The sequence below is a fragment of the Eubalaena glacialis genome, chromosome 6, assembly GCF_028564815.1.
Source record: "Eubalaena glacialis isolate mEubGla1 chromosome 6, mEubGla1.1.hap2.+ XY, whole genome shotgun sequence".
Taxonomy (NCBI): domain Eukaryota; kingdom Metazoa; phylum Chordata; class Mammalia; order Artiodactyla; family Balaenidae; genus Eubalaena; species Eubalaena glacialis.
Genome location: NC_083721.1, coordinates 138,801,521 through 138,816,719, shown reverse-complemented (window position 1 = coordinate 138,816,719; position 15,199 = coordinate 138,801,521).

Below are 15,199 nucleotides of genomic sequence, written 5' to 3'. Positions count from 1 at the left end.
CTGATGGCACAAGGCTTGTTTTCCCATTTTGAAAGCTCCAGTCATGCGGCCCCGAAGCTACCTGAAAAGCACTGTTGTTACCGTGCTTTTACTTACAGCCGGCATGGCACATAGAAGAAAATGAGTTTTCTCGAAAGAAACCTTGTGCTTCCAGTTCCTAGTTGAAAGCTCACCCTGCTCTGCTCTATACCTAAAGTGAAAGTCAACGTGAGCCCAAGCTTCGAAGTAAGGCCCTGATTATCCTTGCAAAACGAGAGGCGTGCAGCAGCTCCATGAGGCCTTCATCGCTGTTCTGCTTTAGTTTCACGGTAGTAAGCTTTCCAACATTCCTAGGGACTTTGCTTAATCAACCGTTTCGGTACCAGAACACTGCGTAGAGACAGTAAGCTCTGGTCCTGCGTGTATGCTGCGTGTCAACCTAGAAATTGGAGACTGATGGCATAAGGCTTCTTTTCCCATTATGAAAGCTCCGTTCATGCGGCCTCGAAGCTACCTGAAAAGCATTGTTGTTGCCGGGGTTTTCCTCACTGCCGGCATGGTTCTGAGAAGAAAATGAGTTTTCTCCTAAAAACCTTGGGGTTCCAGTTCCTTGTTGGAAGCTCACCCTGCTCTGCGCTATACCTAAAGTGAAAGTCAACGTGAGCCCAAGCTTCGAAGTAAGGCCCTGATTATCCTTGCAAAACGAGAGGCGTGCAGCAGCTCCATGAGGCCTTCATCGTTGTTCTGCTTTAGTTTCAAGGTAGTAAGCTTTTCAACACTCCTAGGGGCCTTCCTTCAGCACCCGTTTCAGTACCAGAACACTGCGTAGAACCAGGAAGCTCTGCTCCTGCGTGTATGCTGCGTGTCAACCTAGAAATTAGAGACTGATGGCACAAGGCTAGTTTTCCCATTATGAAAGCTCTATTGATGCGGCCCCGAAGCTACCTGAAAAGCACTGTTGTTACCGTGCTTTTACTTACAGCCGGCATGGTTCATAGAAGAAAATGAGTTTTCTCGAAAGAAACCTTGTGCTTCCAGTTCCTAGTTGGAAGCTCACCCTGCTCTGCTCTATACCAAACGTGAAAGTCAATGTGAGCACTAGCCTCGAAGTAAGGCCCGGATTATCCTGGCAAAACGGGAGGCGTGCAGCAGCTCCATGAGGCCTTCATCGCTGTTCTGCTTTAGTTTCACGGTAGTAAGCTTTCCAAGACTCCTAGGGACTTTGCTTAAGCAACCGTTTCGGTACCAGAACACTGCGTAGAGACAGTAAGCTCTGGTCCTGCGTGTATGCTGCGTGTCAACCTAGAAATTGGAGACTGATGGCATAAGGCTTCTTTTCCCATTATGAAAGCTCCGTTCATGCGGCCTCGAAGCTACCTGAAAAGCATTGTTGTTGCCGGGGTTTTCCTCACTGCCGGCATGGTTCTGAGAAGAAAATGAGTTTTCTCCTAAGAAACCTGGGGTTTCCAGTTCCTTGTTGGAAGCTCACCCTGCTCTGCGCTATACCTAAAATGAAAGTCAACGTGAGCCCAAGCTTCGAAGTAAGGCCCTGATTATCCTTGCAAAACGAGAGGCGTGCAGCAGCTCCATGAGGCCTTCATCGTTGTTCTGCTTTAGTTTCAAGGTAGTAAGCTTTTCAACACTCCTAGGGGCCTTGCTTCAGCACCCGTTTCAGTCAGAACACTGCGTAGAACCAGGAAGCTCTGCTCCTGCGTGTATGCTGCGTGTCAACCTAGAAATTAGAGACTGATGGCACAAGGCTTCTTTTCCCATTTTGAAAGCTCCATTCATGCGTCCCCGAAGCTACCTGAAAAGCACTGTTGTTACCGTGCTTTTACTTACAGCCGGCATGGCACATAGAAGAAAATGAGTTTTCTCGAAAGAAACCTTGTGCTTCCAGTTCCTAGTTGGAAGCTCACCCTGCTCTGCTCTATACCAAACGTGAAAGTCAATGTGAGCACTAGCCTCGAAGTAAGGCCCTGATTATCCTGGCAAAACGGGAGGCGTGCAGCAGCTCCATGAGGCCTTCATCGCTGTTCTGCTTTAGTTTCACGGTAGTAAGCTTTCCAAGACTCCTAGGGACTTTGCTTAAGCAACCGTTTCGGTACCAGAACACTGCGTAGAGACAGTAAGCTCTGGTCCTGGGTGTATGCTGCGTGTCAACCTAGAAATTAGAGACTGATGGCACAAGGCTAGTTTTCCCATTATGAAAGCTCCGTTCATGCGGCCTCGAAGCTACCTGAAAAGCATGGTTGTTGCCGGGGTTTTCCTCACTGCCGGCATGGTTCTGAGAAGAAAATGAGTTTTCTCCTAAGAAACCTTGGGTTTCCAGTACCTTGTTGGAAGCTCACCCTGCTCTGCTCTATACCTGATGTGAAAGTCAACGTGAGCCCAAGCTTCGAAGTAAGGCCCTGATTATCCTTGCAAAACGAGAGGCGTGCAGCAGCTCCATGAGGCCTTCATCGTTGTTCTGCTTTAGTTTCAAGGTAGTAAGCTTTTCAACACTCCTAGGGGCCTTGCTTCAGCACCCGTTTCAGTACCAGAACACTGCCTAGAACCAGGAAGCTCTGGTCCTACGTGTATGCTGCGTGTCAACTTAGAAATTAGAGACTGATGGCACAAGGCTTGTTTTCCCATTTTGAAAGCTCCAGTCATGCGGCCCCGAAGCTACCTGAAAAGCACTGTTGTTACCGTGCTTTTACTTACAGCCGGCATGGCACATAGAAGAAAATGAGTTTTCTCGAAAGAAACCTTGTGCTTCCAGTTCCTAGTTGAAAGCTCACCCTGCTCTGCTCTATACCTAAAGTGAAAGTCAACGTGAGCCCAAGCTTCGAAGTAAGGCCCTGATTATCCTTGCAAAACGAGAGGCGTGCAGCAGCTCCATGAGGCCTTCATCGTTGTTCTGCTTTAGTTTCAAGATAGTAAGCTTTTCAACACTCCTAGGGGCCTTGCTTCAGCACCCGTTTCAGTACCAGAACACTGCGTAGAACCAGGAAGCTCTGCTCCTGTGTGTATGCTGCGTGTCAACCTAGAAATTAGAGACTGATGGCACAAGGCTAGTTTTCCCATTATGAAAGCTCCGTTGATGCGGCCCCGAAGCTACCTGAAAAGCACTGTTGTTACCGTGCTTTTACTTACAGCCGGCATGGTTCATAGAAGAAAATGAGTTTTCTCGAAAGAAACCTTGTGCTTCCAGTTCCTAGTTGGAAGCTCACCCTGCTCTGCTCTATACCAAACGTGAGAGTCAATGTGAGCACTAGCCTCGAAGTAAGGCCCTGATTATCCTGGCAAAACGGGAGGCGTGCAGCAGCTCCATGAGGCCTTCATCGCTGTTCTGCTTTAGTTTCACGGTAGTAAGCTTTCCAACATTCCTAGGGACTTTGCTTAAGCAACCGTTTCGGTACCAGAACACTGCGTAGAGACAGTAAGCTCTGGTCCTGCGTGTATGCTGCGTGTCAACCTAGAAATTGGAGACTGATGGCATAAGGCTTCTTTTCCCATTATGAAAGCTCCGTTCATGCGGCCTCGAAGCTACCTGAAAAGCATTCTTGTTGCCGGGGTTTTCCTCACTGCCGGCATGGTTCTGAGAAGAAAATGAGTTTCCTCCTGAGAAACCTTGGGTTTCCAGTTCCTTGTTGGAAGCTCACCCTGCTCTGCGCTATACCTAAAGTGAAAGTCAACGTGAGCCCAAGCTTCGAAGTAAGGCCCTGATTTTCCTTGCAAAAGGAGAGGCGTGCAGCAGCTCCATGAGGCCTTCATCGTTGTTCTGCTTTAGTTTCAAGGTAGTAAGCTTTTCAACACTCCTAGGGGCCTTGCTTCAGCACCCGTTTCAGTACCAGAACACTGCGTAGAACCAGGAAGCTCTGCTCCTGCGTGTATGCTGCGTGTCAACCTAGAAATTAGAGACTGATGGCACAAGGCTAGTTTTCCCATTATGAAAGCTCTGTTGATGCGGCCCCGAAGCTACCTGAAAAGCACTGTTGTTACCGTGCTTTTACTTACAGCCGGCATGGTTCATAGAAGAAAATGAGTTTTCTCGAAAGAAACCTTGTGCTTCCAGTTCCTAGTTGGAAGCTCACCCTGCTCTGCTCTATACCAAACGTGAAAGTCAATGTGAGCACTAGCCTCGAAGTAAGGCCCTGATTATCCTGGCAAAACGGGAGGCGTGCAGCAGCTCCATGAGGCCTTCATCGCTGTTCTGCTTTAGTTTCTCGGTAGTAAGCTTTCCAAGACTCCTAGGGACTTTGCTTAAGCAACCGTTTCGGTACCAGAACACTGCGTAGAGACAGTAAGCTCTGGTCCTGCGTGTATGCTGCGTGTCAACCTAGAAATTGGAGACTGATGGCATAAGGCTTCTTTTCCCATTATGAAAGCTCCGTTCATGCGGCCTCGAAGCTACCTGAAAAGCATTGTTGTTGCCGGGGTTTTCCTCACTGCCGGCATGGTTCTGAGAAGAAAATGAGTTTTCTCCTAAGAAACCTGGGGTTTCCAGTTCCTTGTTGGAAGCTCACCCTGCTCTGCGCTATACCTAAAATGAAAGTCAACGTGAGCCCAAACTTCGAAGTAAGGCCCTGATTATCCTTGCAAAACGAGAGGCGTGCAGCAGCTCCATGAGGCCTTCATCGCTGTTCTGCTTTAGTTTCAAGGTAGTAAGCTTTTCAACACTCCTAGGGGCCTTGCTTCAGCACCCGTTTCAGTCAGAACACTGCGTAGAACAAGGAAGCTCTGCTCCTGCGTGTATGCTGCGTGTCAACCTAGAAATTAGAGACTGATGGCACACGGCTTCTTTTCCCATTTTGAAAGCTCCATTCATGCGTCCCCGAAGCTACCTGAAAAGCACTGTTGTTACCGTGCTTTTACTTACAGCCGGCATGGCACATAGAAGAAAATGAGTTTTCTCGAAAGAAACCTTGTGCTTCCAGTTCCTAGTTGGAAGCTCACCCGGCTCTGCTCTATACCAAACGTGAAAGTCAATGTGAGCACTAGCCTCGAAGTAAGGCCCTGATTATCCTGGCAAAACGGGAGGCGTGCAGCAGCTCCATGAGGCCTTCATCGCTGTTCTGCTTTAGTTTCACGGTAGTAAGCTTTCCAACATTCCTAGGGACTTTGCTTAAGCAACCGTTTCGGTACCAGAACACTGCGTAGAAACAGTAAACTCTGGTCCTGCGTGTATGCTGCGTGTCAACCTAGAAATTGGAGACTGATGGCATAAGGCTTCTTTTCCCATTATGAAAGCTCCGTTCATGCGGCCTCGAAGCTACCTGAAAAGCATTGTTGTTGCCGGGGTTTTCCTCACTGCCGGCATGGTTCTGAGAAGAAAATGAGTTTTCTTCTGAGAAACCTTGGGTTTCCAGTTCCTTGTTGGAAGCTCACCCTGCTCTGCGCTATACCTAAAGTGAAAGTCAACGTGAGCCCAAGCTTCGAAGTAAGGCCCTGATTATCCTTGCAAAACGAGAGGCGTGCAGCAGCTCCATGAGGCCTTCATCGTTGTTCTGCTTTAGTTTCAAGGTAGTAAGCTTTTCAACACTCCTAGGGGCCTTGCTTCCGCACCCGTTTCTGTACCAGAACACTGCGTAGAGCCAGGAAGCTCTGCTCCTGCGTGTATGCTGCGTGTCAACCTAGAAATTAGAGACTGATGGCATAAGGTTTCTTTTCCCATTATGAAAGCTCCGTTGATGCGGCCCCGAAGCTACCTGAAAAGCACTGTTGTTACCGTGCTTTTACTTACAGCCGGCATGGCACATAGAAGAAAATGAGTTTTCTCCTAAAAACCTTGGGTTTCCAGTTCCTTGTTGGAAGCTCACCGTGCTCTGCGCTATACCTAAAGTGAAAGTCAACGTGAGCCCAAGCTTCGAAGTAAGGCCCTGATTATCCTTGCAAAACGAGAGGCGTGCAGCAGCTCCATGAGGCCTTCATCGTTGTTCTGCTTTAGTTTCAAGGTAGTAAGCTTTTCAACACTCCTAGGGGCCTTGCTTCAGCACCCGTTTCAGTCAGAACACTGCGTAGAACCAGGAAGCTCTGCTCCTGCGTGTATGCTGCGTGTCAACCTAGAAATTAGAGACTGATGGCACAAGGCTAGTTTTCCCATTATGAAAGCTCTATTGATGCGGCCCCGAAGCTACCTGAAAAGCACTGTTGTTACCGTGCTTTTACTTACAGCCGGCATGGTTCATAGAAGAAAATGAGTTTTCTCGAAAGAAACCTTGTGCTTCCAGTTCCTAGTTGGAAGCTCACCCTGCTCTGCTCTATACCAAACGTGAAAGTCAATGTGAGCACTAGCCTCGAAGTAAGGCCCTGATTATCCTGGCAAAACGGGAGGCGTGCAGCAGCTCCATGAGGCCTTCATCGCTGTTCTGCTTTAGTTTCACGGTAGTAAGCTTTCCAAGACTCCTAGGGACTTTGCTTAAGCAACCGTTTCGGTACCAGAACACTGCGTAGAGACAGTAAGCTCTGGTCCTGCGTGTATGCTGCGTGTCAACCTAGAAATTGGAGACTGATGGCATAAGGCTTCTTTTCCCATTATGAAAGCTCCGTTCATGCGGCCTCGAAGCTACCTGAAAAGCATTGTTGTTGCCGGGGTTTTCCTCACTGCCGGCATGGTTCTGAGAAGAAAATGAGTTTTCTCCTAAGAAACCTGGGGTTTCCAGTTCCTTGTTGGAAGCTCACCCTGCTCTGCGCTATACCTAAAATGAAAGTCAACGTGAGCCCAAGCTTCGAAGTAAGGCCCTGATTATCCTTGCAAAACGAGAGGCGTGCAGCAGCTCCATGAGGCCTTCATCGTTGTTCTGCTTTAGTTTCAAGGTAGTAAGCTTTTCAACACTCCTAGGGGCCTTGCTTCAGCACCCGTTTCAGTACCAGAACACTGCCTAGAACCAGGAAGCTCTGGTCCTACGTGTATGCTGCGTGTCAACTTAGAAATTAGAGACTGATGGCACAAGGCTTGTTTTCCCATTTTGAAAGCTCCAGTCATGCGGCCCCGAAGCTACCTGAAAAGCACTGTTGTTACCGTGCTTTTACTTACAGCCGGCATGGCACATAGAAGAAAATGAGTTTTCTCGAAAGAAACCTTGTGCTTCCAGTTCCTAGTTGAAAGCTCACCCTGCTCTGCTCTATACCTAAAGTGAAAGTCAACGTGAGCCCAAGCTTCGAAGTAAGGCCCTGATTATCCTTGCAAAACGAGAGGCGTGCAGCAGCTCCATGAGGCCTTCATCGTTGTTCTGCTTTAGTTTCAAGATAGTAAGCTTTTCAACACTCCTAGGGGCCTTGCTTCAGCACCCGTTTCAGTACCAGAACACTGCGTAGAACCAGGAAGCTCTGCTCCTGCGTGTATGCTGCGTGTCAACCTAGAAATTAGAGACTGATGGCACAAGGCTAGTTTTCCCATTATGAAAGCTCCGTTGATGCGGCCCCGAAGCTACCTGAAAAGCACTGTTGTTACCGTGCTTTTACTTACAGCCGGCATGGTTCATAGAAGAAAATGAGTTTTCTCGAAAGAAACCTTGTGCTTCCAGTTCCTAGTTGGAAGCTCACCCTGCTCTGCTCTATACCAAACGTGAGAGTCAATGTGAGCACTAGCCTCGAAGTAAGGCCCTGATTATCCTGGCAAAACGGGAGGCGTGCAGCAGCTCCATGAGGCCTTCATCGCTGTTCTGCTTTAGTTTCACGGTAGTAAGCTTTCCAACATTCCTAGGGACTTTGCTTCAGCACCCGTTTCAGTACCAGAACACTGCGTAGAACCAGGAAGCTCTGCTCCTGCGTGTATGCTGCGTGTCAACCTAGAAATTAGAGACTGATGGCACAAGGCTAGTTTTCCCATTATGAAAGCTCCGTTGATGCGGCCCCGAAGCTACCTGAAAAGCACTGTTGTTACCGTGCTTTTACTTACAGCCGGCATGGTTCATAGAAGAAAATGAGTTTTCTCGAAAGAAACCTTGTGCTTCCAGTTCCTAGTTGGAAGCTCACCCTGCTCTGCTCTATACCAAACGTGAGAGTCAATGTGAGCACTAGCCTCGAAGTAAGGCCCTGATTATCCTGGCAAAACGGGAGGCGTGCAGCAGCTCCATGAGGCCTTCATCGCTGTTCTGCTTTAGTTTCACGGTAGTAAGCTTTCCAACATTCCTAGGGACTTTGCTTAAGCAACCGTTTCGGTACCAGACCACTGCGTAGAGACAGTAAGCTCTGGTCCTGCGTGTATGCTGCGTGTCAACCTAGAAATTGGAGACTGATGGCATAAGGCTTCTTTTCCCATTATGAAAGCTCCGTTCATGCGGCCTCGAAGCTACCTGAAAAGCATTCTTGTTGCCGGGGTTTTCCTCACTGCCGGCATGGTTCTGAGAAGAAAATGAGTTTCCTCCTGAGAAACCTTGGGTTTCCAGTTCCTTGTTGGAAGCTCACCCTGCTCTGCGCTATACCTAAAGTGAAAGTCAACGTGAGCCCAAGCTTCGAAGTAAGGCCCTGATTATCCTTGCAAAACGAGAGGCGTGCAGCAGCTCCATGAGGCCTTCATCGTTGTTCTGCTTTAGTTTCAAGGTAGTAAGCTTTTCAACACTCCTAGGGGCCTTGCTTCAGCACCCGTTTCAGTACCAGAACACTGCGTAGAACCAGGAAGCTCTGCTCCTGCGTGTATGCTGCGTGTCAACCTAGAAATTAGAGACTGATGGCACAAGGCTAGTTTTCCCATTATGAAAGCTCTGTTGATGCGGCCCCGAAGCTACCTGAAAAGCACTGTTGTTACCGTGCTTTTACTTACAGCCGGCATGGTTCATAGAAGAAAATGAGTTTTCTCGAAAGAAACCTTGTGCTTCCAGTTCCTAGTTGGAAGCTCACCCTGCTCTGCTCTATACCAAACGTGAAAGTCAATGTGAGCACTAGCCTCGAAGTAAGGCCCTGATTATCCTGGCAAAACGGGAGGCGTGCAGCAGCTCCATGAGGCCTTCATCGCTGTTCTGCTTTAGTTTCACGGTAGTAAGCTTTCCAAGACTCCTAGGGACTTTGCTTAAGCAACCGTTTCGGTACCAGAACACTGCGTAGAGACAGTAAGCTCTGGTCCTGCGTGTATGCTGCGTGTCAACCTAGAAATTGGAGACTGATGGCATAAGGCTTCTTTTCCCATTATGAAAGCTCCGTTCATGCGGCCTCGAAGCTACCTGAAAAGCATTGTTGTTGCCGGGGTTTTCCTCACTGCCGGCATGGTTCTGAGAAGAAAATGAGTTTTCTCCTAAGAAACCTGGGGTTTCCAGTTCCTTGTTGGAAGCTCACCCTGCTCTGCGCTATACCTAAAATGAAAGTCAACGTGAGCCCAAGCTTCGAAGTAAGGCCCTGATTATCCTTGCAAAACGAGAGGCGTGCAGCAGCTCCATGAGGCCTTCATCGCTGTTCTGCTTTAGTTTCAAGGTAGTAAGCTTTTCAACAATCCTAGGGGCCTTGCTTCAGCACCCGTTTCAGTCAGAACACTGCGTAGAACCAGGAAGCTCTGCTCCTGCGTGTATGCTGCGTGTCAACCTAGAAATTAGAGACTGATGGCACAAGGCTTCTTTTCCCATTTTGAAAGCTCCATTCATGCGTCCCCGAAGCTACCTGAAAAGCACTGTTGTTACCGTGCTTTTACTTACAGCCAGCATGGCACATAGAAGAAAATGAGTTTTCTCGAAAGAAACCTTGTGCTTCCAGTTCCTAGTTGGAAGCTCACACGGCTCTGCTCTATACCAAACGTGAAAGTCAATGTGAGCACTAGCCTCGAAGTAAGGCCCTGATTATCCTGGCAAAACGGGAGGCGTGCAGCAGCTCCATGAGGCCTTCATCGCTGTTCTGCTTTAGTTTCACGGTAGTAAGCTTTCCAACATTCCTAGGGACTTTGCTTAAGCAACCGTTTCGGTACCAGAACACTGCGTAGAAACAGTAAACTCTGGTCCTGCGTGTATGCTGCGTGTCAACCTAGAAATTGGAGACTGATGGCATAAGGCTTCTTTTCCCATTATGAAAGCTCCGTTCATGCGGCCTCGAAGCTACCTGAAAAGCATTGTTGTTGCCGGGGTTTTCCTCACTGCCGGCATGGTTCTGAGAAGAAAATGAGTTTTCTTCTGAGAAACCTTGGGTTTCCAGTTCCTTGTTGGAAGCTCACCCTGCTCTGCGCTATACCTAAAGTGAAAGTCAACGTGAGCCCAAGCTTCGAAGTAAGGCCCTGATTATCCTTGCAAAACGAGAGGCGTGCAGCAGCTCCATGAGGCCTTCATCGTTGTTCTGCTTTAGTTTCAAGGTAGTAAGCTTTTCAACACTCCTAGGGGCCTTGCTTCCGCACCCGTTTCTGTACCAGAACACTGCGTAGAGCCAGGAAGCTCTGCTCCTGCGTGTATGCTGCGTGTCAACCTAGAAATTAGAGACTGATGGCATAAGGCTTCTTTTCCCATTATGAAAGCTCCGTTGATGCGGCCCCGAAGCTACCTGAAAAGCACTGTTGTTACCGTGCTTTTACTTACAGCCGGCATGGCACATAGAAGAAAATGAGTTTTCTCCTAAAAACCTTGGGTTTCCAGTTCCTTGTTGGAAGCTCACCGTGCTCTGCGCTATACCTAAAGTGAAAGTCAACGTGAGCCCAAGCTTCGAAGTAAGGCCCTGATTATCCTTGCAAAACGAGAGGCGTGCAGCAGCTCCATGAGGCCTTCATCGTTGTTCTGCTTTAGTTTCAAGGTAGTAAGCTTTTCAACACTCCTAGGGGCCTTGCTTCAGCACCCGTTTCAGTCAGAACACTGCGTAGAACCAGGAAGCTCTGCTCCTGCGTGTATGCTGCGTGTCAACCTAGAAATTAGAGACTGATGGCACAAGGCTAGTTTTCCCATTATGAAAGCTCTATTGATGCGGCCCCGAAGCTACCTGAAAAGCACTGTTGTTACCGTGCTTTTACTTACAGCCGGCATGGTTCATAGAAGAAAATGAGTTTTCTCGAAAGAAACCTTGTGCTTCCAGTTCCTAGTTGGAAGCTCACCCTGCTCTGCTCTATACCAAACGTGAAAGTCAATGTGAGCACTAGCCTCGAAGTAAGGCCCTGATTATCCTGGCAAAACGGGAGGCGTGCAGCAGCTCCATGAGGCCTTCATCGCTGTTCTGCTTTAGTTTCACGGTAGTAAGCTTTCCAAGACTCCTAGGGACTTTGCTTAAGCAACCGTTTCGGTACCAGAACACTGCGTAGAGACAGTAAGCTCTGGTCCTGCGTGTATGCTGCGTGTCAACCTAGAAATTGGAGACTGATGGCATAAGGCTTCTTTTCCCATTATGAAAGCTCCGTTCATGCGGCCTCGAAGCTACCTGAAAAGCATTGTTGTTGCCGGGGTTTTCCTCACTGCCGGCATGGTTCTGAGAAGAAAATGAGTTTTCTCCTAAGAAACCTGGGGTTTCCAGTTCCTTGTTGGAAGCTCACCCTGCTCTGCGCTATACCTAAAATGAAAGTCAACGTGAGCCCAAGCTTCGAAGTAAGGCCCTGATTATCCTTGCAAAACGAGAGGCGTGCAGCAGCTCCATGAGGCCTTCATCGTTGTTCTGCTTTAGTTTCAAGGTAGTAAGCTTTTCAACACTCCTAGGGGCCTTGCTTCCGCACCCGTTTCTGTACCAGAACACTGCGTAGAACCAGGAAGCTCTGCTCCTGCGTGTATGCTGCGTGTCAACCTAGAAATTAGAGACTGATGGCACAAGGCTTCTTTTCCCATTTTGAAAGCTCCATTCATGCGTCCCCGAAGCTACCTGAAAAGCACTGTTGTTACCGTGCTTTTACTTACAGCCGGCATGGCACATAGAAGAAAATGAGTTTTCTCGAAAGAAACCTTGTGCTTCCAGTTCCTAGTTGGAAGCTCACCCTGCTCTGCTCTATACCAAACGTGAAAGTCAATGTGAGCACTAGCCTCGAAGTAAGGCCCTGATTATCCTGGCAAAACGGGAGGCGTGCAGCAGCTCCATGAGGCCTTCATCGCTGTTCTGCTTTAGTTTCACGGTAGTAAGCTTTCCAACATTCCTAGGGACTTTGCTTAAGCAACCGTTTCGGTACCAGAACACTGCGTAGAGACAGTAAGCTCTGGTCCTGCGTGTATGCTGCGTGTCAACCTAGAAATTAGAGACTGATGGCACAAGGCTAGTTTTCCCATTTTGAAAGCTCCAGTCATGCGGCCCCGAAGCTACCTGAAAAGCACTGTTGTTACCGTGCTTTTACTTACAGCCGGCATGGCACATAGAAGAAAATGAGTTTTCTCGAAAGAAACCTTGTGCTTCCAGTTCCTAGTTGAAAGCTCACCCTGCTCTGCTCTATACCTAAAGTGAAAGTCAACGTGAGCCCAAGCTTCGAAGTAAGGCCCTGATTATCCTTGCAAAATGAGAGGCGTGCAGCAGCTCCATGAGGCCTTCATCGTTGTTCTGCTTTAGTTTCAAGATAGTAAGCTTTTCAACACTCCTAGGGGCCTTGCTTCAGCACCCGTTTCAGTACCAGAACACTGCGTAGAACCAGGAAGCTCTGCTCCTGCGTGTATGCTGCGTGTCAACCTAGAAATTAGAGACTGATGGCACAAGGCTAGTTTTCCCATTATGAAAGCTCCGTTGATGCGGCCCCGAAGCTACCTGAAAAGCACTGTTGTTACCGTGCTTTTACTTACAGCCGGCATGGTTCATAGAAGAAAATGAGTTTTCTCGAAAGAAACCTTGTGCTTCCAGTTCCTAGTTGGAAGCTCACCCTGCTCTGCTCTATACCAAACGTGAGAGTCAATGTGAGCACTAGCCTCGAAGTAAGGCCCTGATTATCCTGGCAAAACGGGAGGCGTGCAGCAGCTCCATGAGGCCTTCATCGCTGTTCTGCTTTAGTTTCACGGTAGTAAGCTTTCCAACATTCCTAGGGACTTTGCTTCAGCACCCGTTTCAGTACCAGAACACTGCGTAGAACCAGGAAGCTCTGCTCCTGCGTGTATGCTGCGTGTCAACCTAGAAATTAGAGACTGATGGCACAAGGCTTGTTTTCCCATTTTGAAAGCTCCATTCATGCGGCCCCGAAGCTACCTGAAAAGCACTGTTGTTACCGTGCTTTTACTTACAGCCGGCATGGCACATAGAAGAAAATGAGTTTTCTCGAAAGAAACCTTGTGCTTCCAGTTCCTAGTTGAAAGCTCACCCTGCTCTGCTCTATACCTAAAGTGAAAGTCAACGTGAGCCCAAGCTTCGAAGTAAGGCCCTGATTATCCTTGCAAAACGAGAGGCGTGCAGCAGCTCCATGAGGCCTTCATCGTTGTTCTGCTTTAGTTTCAAGGTAGTAAGCTTTTCAACACTCCTAGGGGCCTTGCTTCAGCACCCGTTTCAGTACCAGAACACTGCGTAGAACCAGGAAGCTCTGCTCCTGCGTGTATGCTGCGTGTCAACCTAGAAATTAGAGACTGATGGCACAAGGCTAGTTTTCCCATTATGAAAGCTCCGTTGATGCGGCCCCGAAGCTACCTGAAAAGCACTGTTGTTACCGTGCTTTTACTTACAGCCGGCATGGTTCATAGAAGAAAATGAGTTTTCTCGAAAGAAACCTTGTTCTTCCAGTTCCTAGTTGGAAGCTCACCCTGCTCTGCTCTATACCAAACGTGAAAGTCAATGTGAGCACTAGCCTCGAAGTAAGGCCCTGATTATCCTGGCAAAACGGGAGGCGTGCAGCAGCTCCATGAGGCCTTCATCGCTGTTCTGCTTTAGTTTCACGGTAGTAAGCTTTCCAACATTCCTAGGGACTTTGCTTAAGCAACCGTTTCGGTACCAGAACACTGCGTAGAGACAGTAAGCTCTGGTCCTGCGTGTATGCTGCGTGTCAACCTAGAAATTGGAGACTGATGGCATAAGGCTTCTTTTCCCATTATGAAAGCTCCGTTCATGCGGCCTCGAAGCTACCTGAAAAGCATTGTTGTTGCCGGGGTTTTTCTCACTGCCGGCATGGTTCTGAGAAGAAAATGAGTTTTCTCCTAAAAACCTTGGGTTTCCAGTTCCTTGTTGGAAGCTCACCCTGCTCTGCGCTATACCTAAAGTGAAAGTCAACGTGAGCTCAAGCTTCAAAGTAAGGCCCTGATTATCCTTGCAAAACGAGAGGCGTGCAGCAGCTCCATGAGGCCTTCATCGTTGTTCTGCTTTAGTTTCAAGGTAGTAAGCTTTTCAACACTCCTAGGGGCCTTGCTTCAGCACCCGTTTCTGTACCAGAACACTGCGTAGAACCAGGAAGCTCTGCTCCTGCGTGTATGCTGCGTGTCAACCTAGAAATTAGAGACTGATGGCACAAGGCTAGTTTTCCCATTATGAAAGCTCCGTTGATGCGGCCCCGAAGCTACCTGAAAAGCACTGTTGTTACCGTGCTTTTACTTACAGCCGGCATGGTTCATAGAAGAAAATGAGTTTTCTCGAAAGAAACCTTGTGCTTCCAGTTCCTAGTTGGAAGCTCACCCGGCTCTGCTCTATACCAAACGTGAAAGTCAATGTGAGCACTAGCCTCGAAGTAAGGCCCTGATTATCCTGGCAAAACGGGAGGCGTGCAGCAGCTCCATGAGGCCTTCATCGCTGTTCTGCTTTAGTTTCACGGTAGTAAGCTTTCCAACATTCCTAGGGACTTTGCTTAAGCAACCGTTTCGGTACCAGAACACTGCGTAGAGACAGTAAGCTCTGGTCCTGCGTGTATGCTGCGTGTCAACCTAGAAATTGGAGACTGATGGCATAAGGCTTCTTTTCCCATTATGAAAGCTCCGTTCATGCGGCCTCGAAGCTACCTGAAAAGCATTGTTGTTGCCGGGGTTTTTCTCACTGCCGGCATGGTTCTGAGAAGAAAATGAGTTTTCTCCTAAAAACCTTGGGTTTCCAGTTCCTTGTTGGAAGCTCACCCTGCTCTGCGCTATACCTAAAGTGAAAGTCAACGTGAGCTCAAGCTTCAAAGTAAGGCCCTGATTATCCTTGCAAAACGAGAGGCGTGCAGCAGCTCCATGAGGCCTTCATCGTTGTTCTGCTTTAGTTTCAAGGTAGTAAGCTTTTCAACACTCCTAGGGGCCTTGCTTCAGCACCCGTTTCTGTACCAGAACACTGCGTAGAACCAGGAAGCTCTGCTCCTGCGTGTATGCTGCGTGTCAACCTAGAAATTAGAGACTGATGGCACAAGGCTAGTTTTCCCATTATGAAAGCTCCGTTGATGCGGCCCCGAAGCTACCTGAAAAGCACTGTTGTTACCGTGCTTTTACTT